The sequence below is a fragment of the Oryx dammah genome, unplaced genomic scaffold, assembly GCF_014754425.2.
Source record: "Oryx dammah isolate SB20612 unplaced genomic scaffold, SCBI_Odam_1.1 HiC_scaffold_6, whole genome shotgun sequence".
In the NCBI taxonomy this organism is placed as follows: Eukaryota; Metazoa; Chordata; class Mammalia; order Artiodactyla; family Bovidae; genus Oryx; species Oryx dammah.
The window spans coordinates 31,172,237-31,187,426 of record NW_024070190.1 but is presented as its reverse complement, the minus strand read 5'-3'; the positions used below and the strand labels follow the sequence as shown (position 1 = coordinate 31,187,426).

The window sequence follows — 15,190 nt, the reverse complement described above, 5'->3', positions numbered from 1 at the left end:
AAAACTTAAAATCATTTTGAAGGAAAATGCAAACCTTACTTGTATGCCTCAATGAATGATAAGGATTTATCTCTTAAAGATTTCCATGAAGTTTCCTTTTTCTCATACTCAGTATCCCTATCTTAAATTTATTATTGTTGGTGAGGAATCTTTACAATTTGCAAAAAACAAAACTGATTACTCTGTTAGTTTAGGGGGGAAAAATTAATCCAGCTCTAGCTGATTATTTTCTCATTAATAGGGCCAACACCTCTCCGCCCAATGCAGCAGTATTTAAACTCCCAACCCCAGATCACTAATGATATTTGATGTCAATCACTTCTCACAGTTGTTCAGTTCCATAGTTGCCTCTTCCAGTTTTTCAGGTAACATTCTAAACTGCTCTCTCTTCCACCTGCAGGTGTCCAGTATATCAAGTTCTCAAAGTATTACTTTTTTGCAGGAGTATTATCCTGAACTTATCCTTTAAAATAAAAACAAATCCACTGTTATCATTTGAACCCATTATTTAAAGTAACCATAAATTCTGCTCTGAACTTCCAAAGGTGCTCAATGCCTAGCTCCCCTTCTATAGTGAAGGAACAAGCTATCTTCCTCTTAATGACCTTTACTGAGCTCAGAGTTTGTGTAAAATTTACTCAATACATTCCCCCATCCTGACACTTATACTTGAAGTAAGCAATTTTTATTTTTGTGTGTTTTTTTAAGTATAATTGATTTACAATGTTGGGTTAGGTTCAAGTGTACAGCAAAGTGATTCAGCTATACATAAATATATTTTTTAAGATTCTTTCCCACTATAGGTTATTACAAGATACTGAATATAGGTCCTTGATATTTATCTATTTTATATTTTAGTATGTATCTGTTAATCCCAAACTCCTAATTTATCTCCCACCCCCTCACCTCACTATCCCCTTTGGTAACTCTAAGTTTGTTATCTATGTCTGTGAGTCTATTTCTGTTTTGTAAATAAGTTCATCTGTATCATTTTTTTTAGATTCCACATACAAATGGTATCATATGATACTTGTCTTTCCCTGTCCTACTTCACTTAATACAATAAACTCTAGGCCCATCCATGTTGCTGCAAATGGCATTATCTCATTCTTTTTTATGGCTGAGAAATATTCCACAAGACACATACATCCCACGTCTTCCTATCCATTCATCTATCATCATCTATCAGTGAACATTTAGGTTGCTTCCATGTCTTGGCTATTATAAACAGTGCTGCTCTGAACACTGGGGTGCATGCATCTTTTTGAATCGAGAGTTTTCTCCAGACGTGCATTCAGGAGTGGGACTGCTGAACCATATGGTAGTTCTACTCTGTTATTTAAGGAAACTCCATCTTGTTCTCTTCAGTGGCTGTTATCAATTTACATCCCCAACAATAGTGTAGGAGGGTTCCCTTTTCTCCACACCCTCTCCAGCATTTATTATTTGTAGATTTTTTATTTTTTGGCCATGCCCTATAGTTTGCAGGATCTTAGTTCCCCAACCAGGGATTGAACTTGGGCCCATAACAGTAAAAGGGCCGAGTCCTAATCATTGGACCACCAGGTAACTCCCTGAACTTTTTAATGACGGCCATTCTGACCGGTGTGAGGTGATGCCTCGTTGTAGTTTTGATTTGCATTTCTCTAACAGTTTGTGACACTGAGCATTTTTTCCTGTGCCTGTTGGCCATCTGTGCATCTTCTTCAGAGAAATGTCTATTTAAGTATGCTCATTTTTCAGTTGGGTTGTTTTTGGATTTTTTTGATATGAAGCTGTGTAAGCCTAAGCAATCTTTACAAATTGGGCAGTCTGCTAATAATTGTGTAGCTTAAACGAAGTTTTCTAGTTTATTGCTATATATGCAACATGGAATTTAAAACCCGCTAAAATCTAGGCAAACTGAATAAAGAACTTCATTAATTCCTCCAACATCTATATAAACTCTCTGGGCTAAACAGTCTCAAGTTGGGAAAATAAATTCTTTTTAGACATTATTTTTTGTTATTGTCACTGTTAACAATCACATTTAGGGACTTCCCTGGTGGTTCAGCAGCCTAGACTCTGTGATCCCGATGCAGGGGGCCCGAGTTTGGTCCCGCATCAGGGAACTGGTTCCCACATGCTGCAACTAAAATTCCATGTGCCACAACTAAAAAAGGTCCCATGTGCCACAGCCGAGACCTGGAGCAGCCAAATAAATAAATAATTTAAAAACACAACAATCACATTTATGAGAATCTGCTTAATCCCAGGCACTTGGCATATATTAATTAATCTTCAAAAAATCCCTATGATATATTACTATTTTCATTTGCAATAAACTCAAATTCTGAGAGATTAAGTAACTTGCTCAACATCAAGAAGAGAGGGAGTTGAGTTTTAGAATGGAGACCTGCCTGCCTCAGCTAAAGCCTGTGCCACCAGTGTTAGCAAGTAAAGCTCAAATGACCACTGAATTGAGCTACTAACATCTTCTAAATGAAAACAAGAAAGTGGAGTAAACAAGATGTTGCATCAATTATATTTTCTCTTAAAATATAATGAATCATCAGAATAATCCATAAAGATACAAAACAAGACAATAATGTTAACTATAGTTTTAAAGCTAACACTCAGTAACAGCAATTAGTGACAATTATTATTTATTTTTTAAACAAGGCTCAAAATTAAATAGTTTCTATAGAGAATTTTGAACATGAAGTAATTAAAGAATCAAGTATGTAATCATATTTACTACATATACTTAAATATTTAAAACATTTTTTTACTATTTATAAACTGCAGTTTATATAATCAAGTTCACACACAACAAAAAATACTTACCAATATTCAATTTTAACAAATTGGCCAAATATACAATATATTTAAAGTTGGAAAATCTGAGTACTCCAGAGCATGGGTACTTCTACATGTAATAACAATACAAACAGGTGCACTCAAAGAGTTCAAATTTCAAGTTCTATAAATTAATAGTAGACATTTTAAAAAGGAAAAATCAACATGCAAAGTGTAAAAAATAATTTATATCAGGAAAGGAAAGCAGTTAATTTTTAAAAATACATGTAAAATTATTTTTGCAGAAGGCAATGACACCCTACTCCAGTACTCTTGCCTAAAAATCCTATGGACGGGGGAGCCTGGTGGGCTGCTGTCTATGGGGTCGCACAGAGTTGGACACAACTGAGCGACTTCACTTTCACTTTTCACTTTCACTCATTGGAGAAGGAAATGGCAACCCACTCCAGTGTTCTTGCCTGGAGAATCCCAGGGATGGGAGAGCCTGGTGGGCTGCCGTCTATGGGGTCGCAAAGAGTCTGACACAACTGAAGCAACTTAGCAGTAGCAAAATTATTTTAGTGAACATCTGCAATTACTACCTGCTCAGCAATCTTTCTCCCTTCTCCAGGAAATGACGCTTCAATTTTCCTTTGGGAACTATATGTCACCTACCCTTAATTCATGTGATTTTAAACTGTATCTCCTTCCATCCTACTCCACAGTGGGAAGAAGATCCAATTCTGACCACCCACGGCATTCCATCTGTCTGGTCACAGAGATTGTCTCTAGGATGGGCAATGACCCAAGTAAGGCCACAGAGTAGTTTGCTATTGTAACAGAATTCTATTATAATAGAATCAGAAAAAGGGAAGTTATCTCTCTTCTGGAGTTTCTGAGGTTGTAGGATGTAACCCCAGTGCTATCAATGCCATCTGTCCCAGGGAGTCTGACCCCAAACTCAACTTTTCCACACTGATGCTCAACCCAAAGCAAGAGGAAGTAGTGGTTACCTGTTGGCATGGGAAAAGATAAATTAGGATTTCAAGTTTCAGTGTTATATTTCTTATTATGCTTCTATTTTTCAAAAACAAACATATATGACTTTTATAATAGGAAATATAAAATATTTAAAAATACTACCCCTGTACTTTCTTCTCAATTATTCTGAGATAGCAATATTTAATGTCTTAAAAAGCATTAGTAATTTTCTCCGAATTTACTTAAGTGAGTAAAAATCTACTTAAAAAGAATCAACTTTTTCCCTTAGCATAAAATCAAGCAATTTTCCTTTCTGGTGGGGGGAAAAAAAAGTTGTGAGTAAACTTTTTTAAAAGTTAGTTCTCTTTTAAAGGAAATATTTAAAAAAATTATACTCAAGGGACCTCCCTGGAAGTCCAGTGGTTAAGACTCCATGCTTCCAATGGAAGGGGCGTGGGTTCCATGCCTGGCTGGGGACCTAAGATCCCACGTGCCACACAATGTGGCCAAACAAAAAACTCTACTCCATGTGGAAAAAACTGGTAAACATTTAGCAAGTGTTGCAGTCATTGTAAAAATTGGTCAAGAGGGAAAAAGTGGCCAAATTAGGTGTAATAACTTTGTCAATTACTCAGTCCTATATTTCTGAATAATATAAAATCTGAAGGGTCAATTAAGTCTTTCAGTTATTATTTTACATAATACTCCATTATAGGATAAATTACATACCATTATTAAACACAGAAAAGTCAGTCTCAAGAGTCACCTCTTGGGAATGCAAAGTCTATGCAACATAGTAAATGTTCTCTAGATTATAAACGAAGATAGCAAAACTCTCTTTTGTTCTCTTGCTCATTAGTTTCTGTCATTTTCCTTTCCTCCCCAGGTACACAACCAATCCCTGAATCTTTACTTTTTGTTAGCATTACTTTGTGTCATAACCTTCAGTAAGGTCACTGAGGGCTTCCTATGTGGTTCAGCGGTAAAGAATCCTCCAGCAATCCAGGAGACACAAGTTAGATACCTGGGTCTGGAAGATCCCCTGGAGAAGGAAATGGCAACTCCCTCCAGTAATCTGGCCTGGAAAATCCTATGGACATAAGAGCCTGGTGAGCTACACAGTCCATTGGGTCTCAAAGAGTCCCACACTGAGCTACTAAAAGGACACTGAGAGCAGCTGGAAGCCACAGCCACGTTTTCACAAACAAGGGAGTGAGTTCTAAAAAGGTTTTAGGATAAGACAATATTTAAGAAGCTCAATACCTTAGGCAACGCCAAGAGGATAATGGGACAGTCAACCTGGCCAACACCTAAGTCTCAAGATGCTGACATTTTATTAATTTGTCATATCATTTAATGAAACCTAAACTCTCCAACAAACTGTTTCATTCCTTTCTCCTGCTAGATAGATCACATTCACCTGTGACTCAAAGGAATATTTTACCATAAACAAAGGTATACCTGAGAAACTGCCTCCAAATTCACAGACATTATCTACTTATAAAACAGAAAGTAAATATGTCTTTCCAAGTACCACAAAGAGAATATTTTACTCTAGTCCTTACTATAAACTGGTTATTCTACATATACTTGCAAATATCTACAATACTTTTTAGGCATCTGAAAGAGAAGATAAAGAAACCATAATACTACACAGGGAGGAACTCATAAAATACGGTTTAAGCTCTCCTTCCAACATTTTCACACTGAGTCAATAACGCCCGGCTCATTCTCAAAACATCGTATTGTGGGTCAGGATAGGATAGTGAGAAGGAAACTTGAGAATGGGTAAGACACTGGGAAAGATAAAAACTGAACGGTTCAGGAAACCTGCATTTTGTTTTGTCCCCTCAGGTCCCCCATTTATTTTTCCACTTTTGTCATTTCAGTGATTAAAACTTCCCCGCATCAGAGACCTAACTATAAACTCCCCACCCACTTCCAACCACATCCCCAGATGCTAAGGATGGTCCCTGGTCGCCTGTGAGAAGAGGGACGTCGGCGCTCAACTGAACCCTGCCGCTGGGAACTCGGAAGTAGAAGTTCTCCCGGGACAGGCAGAAGGGACTGGGTGAAGTGAAGGAAAGCTGAGGAAGCGAAGCAGGCAGGACTAAGGACTGGTCTCAAGCCCCAGTCTGGACACATCAGGGGGAGACAGCTGTCCCGCTAGACCAGAGAAGTCGCCTGACCCCAGAGCAGACAAACGGCTGGCCCCAGAGGTCTGGTCTCTAATGCTGTTTCGCATCCCCCTTCCTTTCGTCTTCCCTAAAAGGCTGTCTCCTCAAACCTTCACTGTCCCAGGACTCACCCGTCCACGCCTGAGCTGCAGTTGCTTCTCCGTCAAAGCCGCCCACCTCTGAAAACCATAGAGACGAAGAAACAGCCAAGACAAGCCTCCACTTCCACCACCCACCCTCACGTGACTCTCCTAGTCGCTGGGCCTTTCGGGATCGTGGTGAAATACGTGTGGGAGGAGCACGGAGGAAAAGGGGTGGGGAGAGGCCCGGAAGCAACCCGCCCCGCCCGGACCCCGCCCCGGCGTCGGCTCCGCCCGCCTCAGTATTTAGCTGCGAAGGTACGTTATCACCGAGACGCTCTCTGGTTTTTTCTCTGCGCATTCTACCTCTATCGCCCTCACTCCCCGACACACAAGGAGTATAGGAATCTGTTAAAAAAGAGATTTATTGTGCCTGTTGCCACCTCGTTAATACCTTTTTCGTGTTGGCTAAGCAAAAAGGAGTCAGTGAAAAGAGAATTGGACCACAGTGAGTTGGAAATTATTGTCGAGCTGCGTTTAGATTTAGGCATCTGATAAAATTTGCCTATTTCCTGATTTTGAAGTGTTTTTTCAACTTAAGAAACCTCCTCACCGCTTCTTTTAGTGTATGGAGAGGGGTCCCCTCTTCTGCTGTGGAAACAGAATGACAGTATTTTGATGATGAAGTGAGAGAAGTTTTAAAGAAAAGTTTCTTCAAAAATTTCCTTAAAGCTATAGAAAAAGCTACAACAAATAGAACTATTAATATCATTGGATTCGGTGAAGTAAGTAGAACAACTATTTTCTGCCTTCCTTCTCAGAGGACTGTCCCTCCGCTCAACCCTAAGAACGACACATTATTGTGTTCACGGCACTGCGCTAGCACTTTACAAGCAACCCAATGTTTGTTCACAACCATCCTGCAGATGAAAACTTTTTATTCAATTGCAGGCTAAGACCCCGAGGTAATGAGCAAATGCTAGAGCTGACACAGAGCTAATCTAAAGATCACCAAGGACGTCTCAAGCAGTTTTCTTCAATCTGCTGTCCTCTGGATCCGCTTGCCTCAGGAGTTAGGAATCTTGGCTGATTTGCTTCTTAGCTATCAAAATGTGCCTTTTCTGTATTTCTTTCTATTTAGAGCCTGTTATCTGTTAAATGAAAAATCTAATAAAGACATCCCCGTTTACTAGAAGGCACTTAGCATGGTATCCTTCTCAGGCAGCCCATCCATATTCACGCTGATTATGGGCATTTCAAGTTGTGTCATAGGTTAGTATCAAAAAACACTGTGGGGGCTTATGGAATCTTAACTAGTAGCTCGGTCAAGTGTTTCTCAGAATACGAAAAAGAAAGTTATCAATACATAAATTTTGGACAAAGATCAGTTATTAAGAATTGGTAAAATTCAATCCTGGTTTTAGTCAAAATTTGTCTAGGGACTTCCTTGGCTGTCCAGTGGTTAAGACTCACAGCTTCCAGTCTTCCTGCAGGAGCGAGGGTTGATCCCTAGTGGGGGCCACGTGCCATGTGGCCCAGCCAGATAAAAAAAAAAAAAAGTCTAAATTTGTCTATATAAAACTAAATGACCTGTTCAGGTAATTATTAAATGTCATGTAAAAACGTAAGTCACTGATCTTAAACTTTTTAGTTTCAGGACCCCTTTACACTCTTAAAAATTATTGAGAACTCCAACAACTTTTATGTGTTACAACTATCAATACTTGTCATGTTTTAGAAATTAAAACTTGAAAATGTTAATTTTTTAGTCATTGAAAAGAGCACATTGTATGTTGACATAAATAGATATTTTAGAATAATAACTATTTTTCATGCATCATGGTTTTACTTTTCTGTTGATTTTTTAATGTGTGGTTTGTAGAAATAAGATGATTCTCATTCTTTTCTTCTTTAATCTGTTTCCATGAGTGTGTCTGTGCACACGTAGTCAGTCAGTTGTGTCTGATTCTTTGCAACCCCATGGGCTGTAGCCTGCCAGACTCCTCTGTCCATGGGGATTCTCCAGACAAGAATACTGGAGTGGGTTGCCATGCCCTCTTCCAGGCGATCTTCCCAACCCAGGAATTGAACCCGAGTCTCCCACATTGCAGGCGGATTTTTTACCAGCTGAGCTACCAGCAAAGCCTAATCTGTTTCCATATCAGTCATCAAATAGCCACTGGAAAGCTCCACGGTACTCTCAGAGGATGAAAGTGATCAAGGCAAATTACAGCTTATTGTTATTAGGAAAAAAGTCTTGCCCTAACAGATCATCAGAAAGGACTCAGGAAACCCCCAGGAGTCCATGAACCATACTTGGAGAAGTCTGTTTTAAACCATACAAATGTCAGCTACTTTAAAAAACAAACAAACAAACAAACAAAAACTATCATCAAGCAGCACATTTAGGGGAAAGAGGGACAATACAGAAGAGACAGTACAGACAATTTACAAACTAGACCAGCCTTGTAAATGTGAGTACTCTTTCTCCATTTTCAGGAGCATAGATTAAGTTATCAAAATTCAGGGTCATAACTGAACACAACTGTGTTCTGCATTAGAAACCGGTACACCAATCCAATATTGTCTTTCTACCTTCCTGCTATCCAAGATGGTTCCTGTCACATGATATATAATACCACTAAGGTAGGTTTATATTCCCTGCACAAATTAAGACTCAAATAAAGTTTGAAGTTAAAATTCTTTTCGTAAACATATATTGAATGTCTACAACATGCAAGGTTCCTAATAGGTGCTGGGCTTATAAAATTTTATAAGCACAGTTCCTGCCCTTGGACAACTTATGTATATATAATAAGACTTAAAGCCTGGTATAAATGTATTTTTGCCACAGTCAGTGGTTCCCAAATGAGTTTGATGATCAACTGTCTCAGAATTATCTGGGGAAATTTTAAAAATACATATTCCTGGCTTAAGAGATATTATGTTAAAGTGAATCAGGATGGTGCTCAACAATTTGGATTTTTTTTAAGTGATCCAAGTGTTTCCATATAATAATGGGTCTGGAAATGAATACAAAGTACATGCAACAAAAAATGAACTTGGTCTTTGTCGCTAGTACTGTGCTCAGTCGTGTTCGACTCTTTTGCAACCCCCTGGACTGTAGCCTGCCAGGCTCCTCTGTCCACAGGATTTTCCAGGCAAGAATACTGGAGCGGGTTGCCAGGCCCTCCTCCAGGGGATCTTCCCTATCCAAGGATGGACCCTGTGTCTCTTAGGTCTCCTGCCTTGGCAGGTGGATTCTTTACCACTGAGCCACCTGGAAAGCTTGTCGCTAGTCGTGTGACACGTAAAATATGATCTCTTTATTTCATCTTCAATATTTCAAAAGTGTGTTATTGTTTGAAGACCTTGTTATCAAGAGACAGAGTAAATATTTAATTTCATTCAGTTAAAATAGAAATTGACATACTTATTTCAAACATTGTATAGTTCATCTGCCTTTATCACATAAAAATAATGTGAGATATTACCACAGCAGTTTGCATCACATGACACCACTGTAAGAAGCAAAACATCTTTTGCAACAAGAATCTGATGACAAAGTGTTGTTTTATAGAGCTTTGATTAAATTCCTTTAAAATGAATTCAATGAATTGCCCCGTGTTCCATTACGCTCATCTTTAGGATTCCACAGATTATAGTATTTCAAAACTTATACAATTTTTCTTCATAGTTTTCTTTTGAGGATATGTTATGTTTGAGGAGCTATTGAGAGACTTATGATCCATAGTTTCTGTTACAGTCAGTGTTCTTTGTCAATATTGTAGCCAGAATTATATTCGAGTAAATAAGACAAAATTTTAAAAACAAGCTTAATATTTCCTTCTTTCTTACCACAAAGAGGGGAAAAAAAGAAATAGCTAACTCAGCCATAAATATGATTAATAAAAGTTGATAATATATATATATTTCTCTTAATGTTATGATTGATAATAACTTCCAAATTAAAGACTCCCTGCACAGATCTTGATTTCTAAATATTTTCCCCCATGAAAAGGAATCAAAGCTTCTTGAACAAATGGCTGATTTCAGGGCTGGCACAGGAAGGTACAAGACGATCTGGAACATCCTGTTGTGTCAGAAATAAGTGCTCAAAAAATAAAATGGGGGTATGTCAATAGCAGCCTGCTTGAAGGGCCTCTCATCGGGCCAATGTGGGATAACTAGAGTATCAAAATAAGAACAGTAATGAATTATGATCCATTGAATAAAATAAGAATTTATTCATGTATTCTAATAAGAGAGAGATGCGGAAAAGGAAAAGCTGTTCTCTATAGAGCTTGCCCACTGATAGATGTAGAGAGTGGTGCAGTTGGAAAATCACCATTTTGCAACTATCATAGAAAAGATTGGTTTGGAAAACATCATCAATGGATTCTAAACCTAGTGGGAAAGTTTGATGAGAAGCAGTACTTTTTTCAAATCTTTAAAGTATCTCTTCATGGATCTTCTATTTTTTTAGAAGTATAATAGAGTGGGGCAGGCCCAATCCTTAGCATATGGCCATTGCTGAGCACCATTACCACACAACCCATTACCAGGCAATGGTTACCCCAAAACCGCTAACACAGGATGCTTAGAGTGGTAGTTAGAGGTCCTATTCAATCATTGGTCAGCACCACAGGGGACCGTTTCCTCAAGCGAGCAACTGTCAATGAGCAACTGTTAGTAGTCCTGCTCAGCCATTGGTTGCCACTACAGTGAGCCCCTCCCCCAAGGACCAACTGTCAGTAAGTGACCGTTAGTGGTCCATTCAGCTAATGGTTAGTGGAATGGTGGTCATCAGGCAAAGAATGAGGTAAGAGTGGATGCTGGCCTTCTCACTGGGACGCTCAGGCTTACCTGGCCTCGGGCCAGTGGGTAAGCTGCAGGGTCCAGGGAACAGGCTAGGGGGATGTGTCCTGCAGAGCTCCACAAACTTTGCCAAGGCTGCCCACTGGGCTGGGCCCAGCCTTGAGACAGCAGTGAACCTCTCCCCAGTCCTGCCTCTGTGAAGTAATGACATCGTCTGTCTGCCTGGGGTGTAGTCTGTGGGTCCTGCCTCTGCCTTGTGGGCAGCCTGAGGAGGCTTAGGGCCAGCTGAGTCCTAGATGCCTGGCTCCCTCAGTTATAACAGCCACCTGCTTTGAGCCGCCCCTTCTTAGCCAGGACCTGACCTCAAAGGGTGACAGTTTGTGCCTTGGAATCTGGCCCTTTCTTGTCAGAACAGAGAATAACATTTGTTTGGTGATGCATGCTAAGTCGCTTCAGTTGTGTCCAGCTCTTTGCAACCCCATGGACTGTAGCCCACCAGGCTCCTCTTTCCATAGGATTTCCCAGGCAAGAATACTGGAGTGGGTTCCTATGCCTTCCTCCAGGGAATCTTCCCAACCCAGGGATCAAGCCTGTATCTCTTATGTCTCCTGCCATTGGCAGGCGGCTTCTTTACCACTAGCGCCACCTGTTTGGTGCAGGTTTACAGAAGTATCACTACCTGACCGTGACTGGACACCAAGAACCAAGGGATCTGACACCAAGAAGTTTGCAACAGCTAACCACGCCCCTTCCCCATCTTTCCTGGAAAAGGGCTTTGCTGAGAGTTTTGGGGGAGTTTGGGGTTTTTAAGGTATGAGCCACTCATCTCCTTGCATGGCCTTCAATAAACCTTTCTGTGTTCCAAACTCTGACATTTTGGTATTGTTTGGCCTCACTGTGCACCAGGCATATTGACTTGTGTTTAGGTAACAGAAGAGGGGAAAAGTAACTATACAGTGGAAAAACTAGGCAACACTTTAATCAGTGACTGCGTGCCTCCAGATGAGATACTCTGAGAAGGACACAATGTCACTTGAATCTAATTGTGAGGAAATGTCAACCAAACCCATATTAAAGAACATTCTCTTAAATAACTGTCATGAAAGAATCCTCTCCCAGAAAAAAATGTGGAGGAACTATTTAGTAAAAGGGACTAAAGAGACTTGATGGGACTTCCCTGGTTAAGAACTCCCCTGGCAATGCAGGAGATGTAAAGAGATGTGGGTTCAATCCCTGGGTCAGAAAGATCTCCTGGAGGAGGGCATGGCAACCAACTCCATTATTCTTGCCTAGAGAATACCCTGGACAGAAGAGCCTGGTGGGCTACAGTCCTTAGTGCTGAGAAGTGTCAGACACAATTGAAGTGACTTAGTACACAAACACAAGGTGACTTAACAACTAAAGTCGACATGTGATCGAAACTGTAACTTGTACCAGAGCAGGGGAAATACTATTAAAGATTAATTGAAATAGTTGACAAAGTTGGAATATGGACCACAGATTAGAAAAAAGTAGCTCCCACATTTGATAATTGTGTGGTGATTATATAAAGTAAGTTATTTTTCATAGTACATGGAATCTATTCTCAAATGGTTGGAGACAGAGAATGCAAATGTGGCAAAAAAAAGTTGTTGAACTTGAATAAATAATATTCAGAAATTCTCTGTCCTATTCTTGCAATTTTTCTATATGTTTAAAAAAAAAAAAACTTTAAGTGTTCTCCACTTTGCCTCTCTTAGGCTTTATCCCAAAATGGGCCAGAATGGGTTCATTCATCATGAACCTTTGTTTACTGCTACTGCCAAGTCGCTTCAGTTGTGTCCGACTCTGTGCGACCCCATAGACGGCAGCCCACCAGGCTCCCCCGTCCCTGGTATTCTCCAGGCAAGAACCCTGGAGTGGGTTGCCAGAACCTTTGTTTAGTTCTTTTATTTCTACTATTCTTACTAGTCAGATGGTAATTATCTTTTATAATTTTAATTATATACTATCAAAAGAAGGAAAGCAACTGACTTTATGAAAGACAAAAAGCAATACCCTTTAAAAAATTTTTTTGAATGATATATTTTTATTGAGCCCAACGTATCCAAAATATCACTTCAACAATTAACCAACATAAAATATTATTAATGAGATATCTTAGGTTTTTATGTTTGATAACATATCTTCAAAATCAATGTGAGTTTTATATTTACAGCACATCTCAATTTGGACTTTTTTTTTTTTTTGGTCTCACTGCTTGGCTTGTGGGAATCTTAGTTCCCTGACCAAAGATTGAACCCCGGGCCACGGCACTAAAAGTGCCAGGTTCTCACCAATAGATTGCTAGGGAATTCCCCATGGATTTTTTTAAAAGTTGAAGTATAGTTGATTTACAATGTTGTTTTAGTTTCAGGTGTACAGCAAAGTGATTCAGTTATACATATCCATCCATACACATGGATATTCTTTTTTCAGATTTTTATCCATTATAGGTTATTACAAAATATTGAGTATAGCTTCCTGTGCTATATAGTTGATTCTTCTTGTTTATCTATTTTGTATATAGTAGTGTGTGTATGTTAATCCCAAACCCCTAATTTATCCCTCCTCCCTTCCCCACACATCTCAATTTGGATTTGGCCACATTTCAAGAATTAAATAGCCACATGTTGTTAAATGACAGTATTTGACAGCACAAATACTAGGGAAAGAGACAAATGTAGTCAAGGGGACTTTCACAATGCCATAGTAAATGCAGTGACAGAGGTTATGTTCAGGATCACTCAACCACCAAAGTTTAGATTTGAGCCTCCAGTGACCTTCCAACCCCAGACCTGTTCATTCTGTCACACATGAGAGACTTCGTCCACTTCAAACAATGGCCCCATGGCTGGCCTCAGCCAACCAAATTCAATATATCCAAAACAAAGTTCATCCTCTTATTTCAAATACCTCCTCCTGTTCTCTCATTTGATATTTCAGTCGATAGTACCATTATCTATCTGTTCACTCAAGTCATCTTCATTATATCTTTGGGCAAATGAGCACTTATCTAGAAGATAATTTAAAATCTAAATGCTTATCAAAAAATGCACCTTCTTCTCCACCCCAACTGACTGAGCTTGTTCAGGCCACTTTTATCTCTCACATGAGTTACTATAAGAATTCCCCCCCCTAATTTTATTGAGATATAATTGACATACATCATTGTATAAATTTAAGGTGACAGCATAATGGTTGATACAGATGAGTAAAAGCCAAAAAGAGAAAAATTTCTTTAAAAATATGAACCTCTTCATGAATTTCATGGCATCTTTATGGAGAGCCATGGTAATCTCTGTATCATTCCATTTTAAGACAGGGAATACAGAAAAATAGATTGAACAGCATGACCTTTGCTTTCCCCAAGCTCAGTACAATATAATTTCTCAACGAGTACCTTTAAGGACTAGATAATTTCTAACACTGGGCTTCCCTGGTGGCTTAGTGGTAAAGAATTCGCCTGGCAGTGCAGGAAATGTGGGTTCAATCCCTGGGTCGGTAAGATCCCCTGGAGAAGGCAGTGAGAACCCACTCCAGTATTCTTGCCTGGGAAATCCCATGAATAGGAGGAGCCTGGCGGGCTACTGTCTATGGGGTTGCAGAACTGGACACACCTTAGTGACTAAGTTTAGTTCAGTTCAGTTGCTCAGTCGTGTCCGACTCTTTGCGACCCCGTGTTTAGCAACTAAACAACACAACAGTCTCTAATGTTAAGAGCAAGTCAGGGGGTCCCCGGAAGTTCAGACCTAGATACATCTGGCAAGGCCACATCCCAGCCCCTCTCAAACAATTCCTAATCCCAGTTGCAGGAACTTTTTATATTTGCAACTAAAATTTGATTCTAGATATTGTAAGAAATTAACTAACTGAGACAGCTGTTTAGATGGATTAAGGTTAAACAAGGTGGGGAAATTAGCATACATTCCAGTCTTCCTAAAATTATTTTAGAAAATTAATTTTTCTACTTCCTATAAGCATCATCAAGATTCCTCTAAATAACTGTCAAGTTGGAGGGTCTTTTCCTTTTTTCTAATTTTAATTTGTCTCATAATTCTTAAACATTACTTTCTAATTACAAGTGTATGCATGCCCTTAAATTCAAACAGTTGAAAAGTGTATGAGATAAAATGCATGCCATACACTTCTCAACTGCTTGAATTGTTCTCAATTTGAAAGTGTTCACAATTCAATTGTTTGAATTGAGAAGTGGATTCTCAATACACAGTGGGTTCTCTCTAATGTTACCCACAAAGATAATGACTTTTATGATTTTATATCTTCTAGACTTTTTTCTTTGCTTCTGTCAATGTATCTATCTGTATGGTATACAAT

General features: G+C 39.2%; 1 protein-coding gene across 4 annotated transcripts in view; it reads right to left on the bottom strand.

Annotated features, from left to right (window-relative positions):
- The window catches only part of MICU1 (mitochondrial calcium uptake 1), a 224,317-nt gene extending 218,056 nt beyond the window's left edge, over window positions 1–6,261 (bottom strand). For all 4 annotated transcript variants that reach the window (XM_040242494.1, XM_040242495.1, XM_040242496.1 and 1 more), the window contains exon 1: window positions 6,068–6,261. The gene's annotated coding sequence lies outside the window, so the exon portion shown is untranslated. The remainder of the gene's footprint in view (window positions 1–6,067) is intronic.
- Window positions 6,262–15,190: the final 8,929 nt, after the last annotated feature.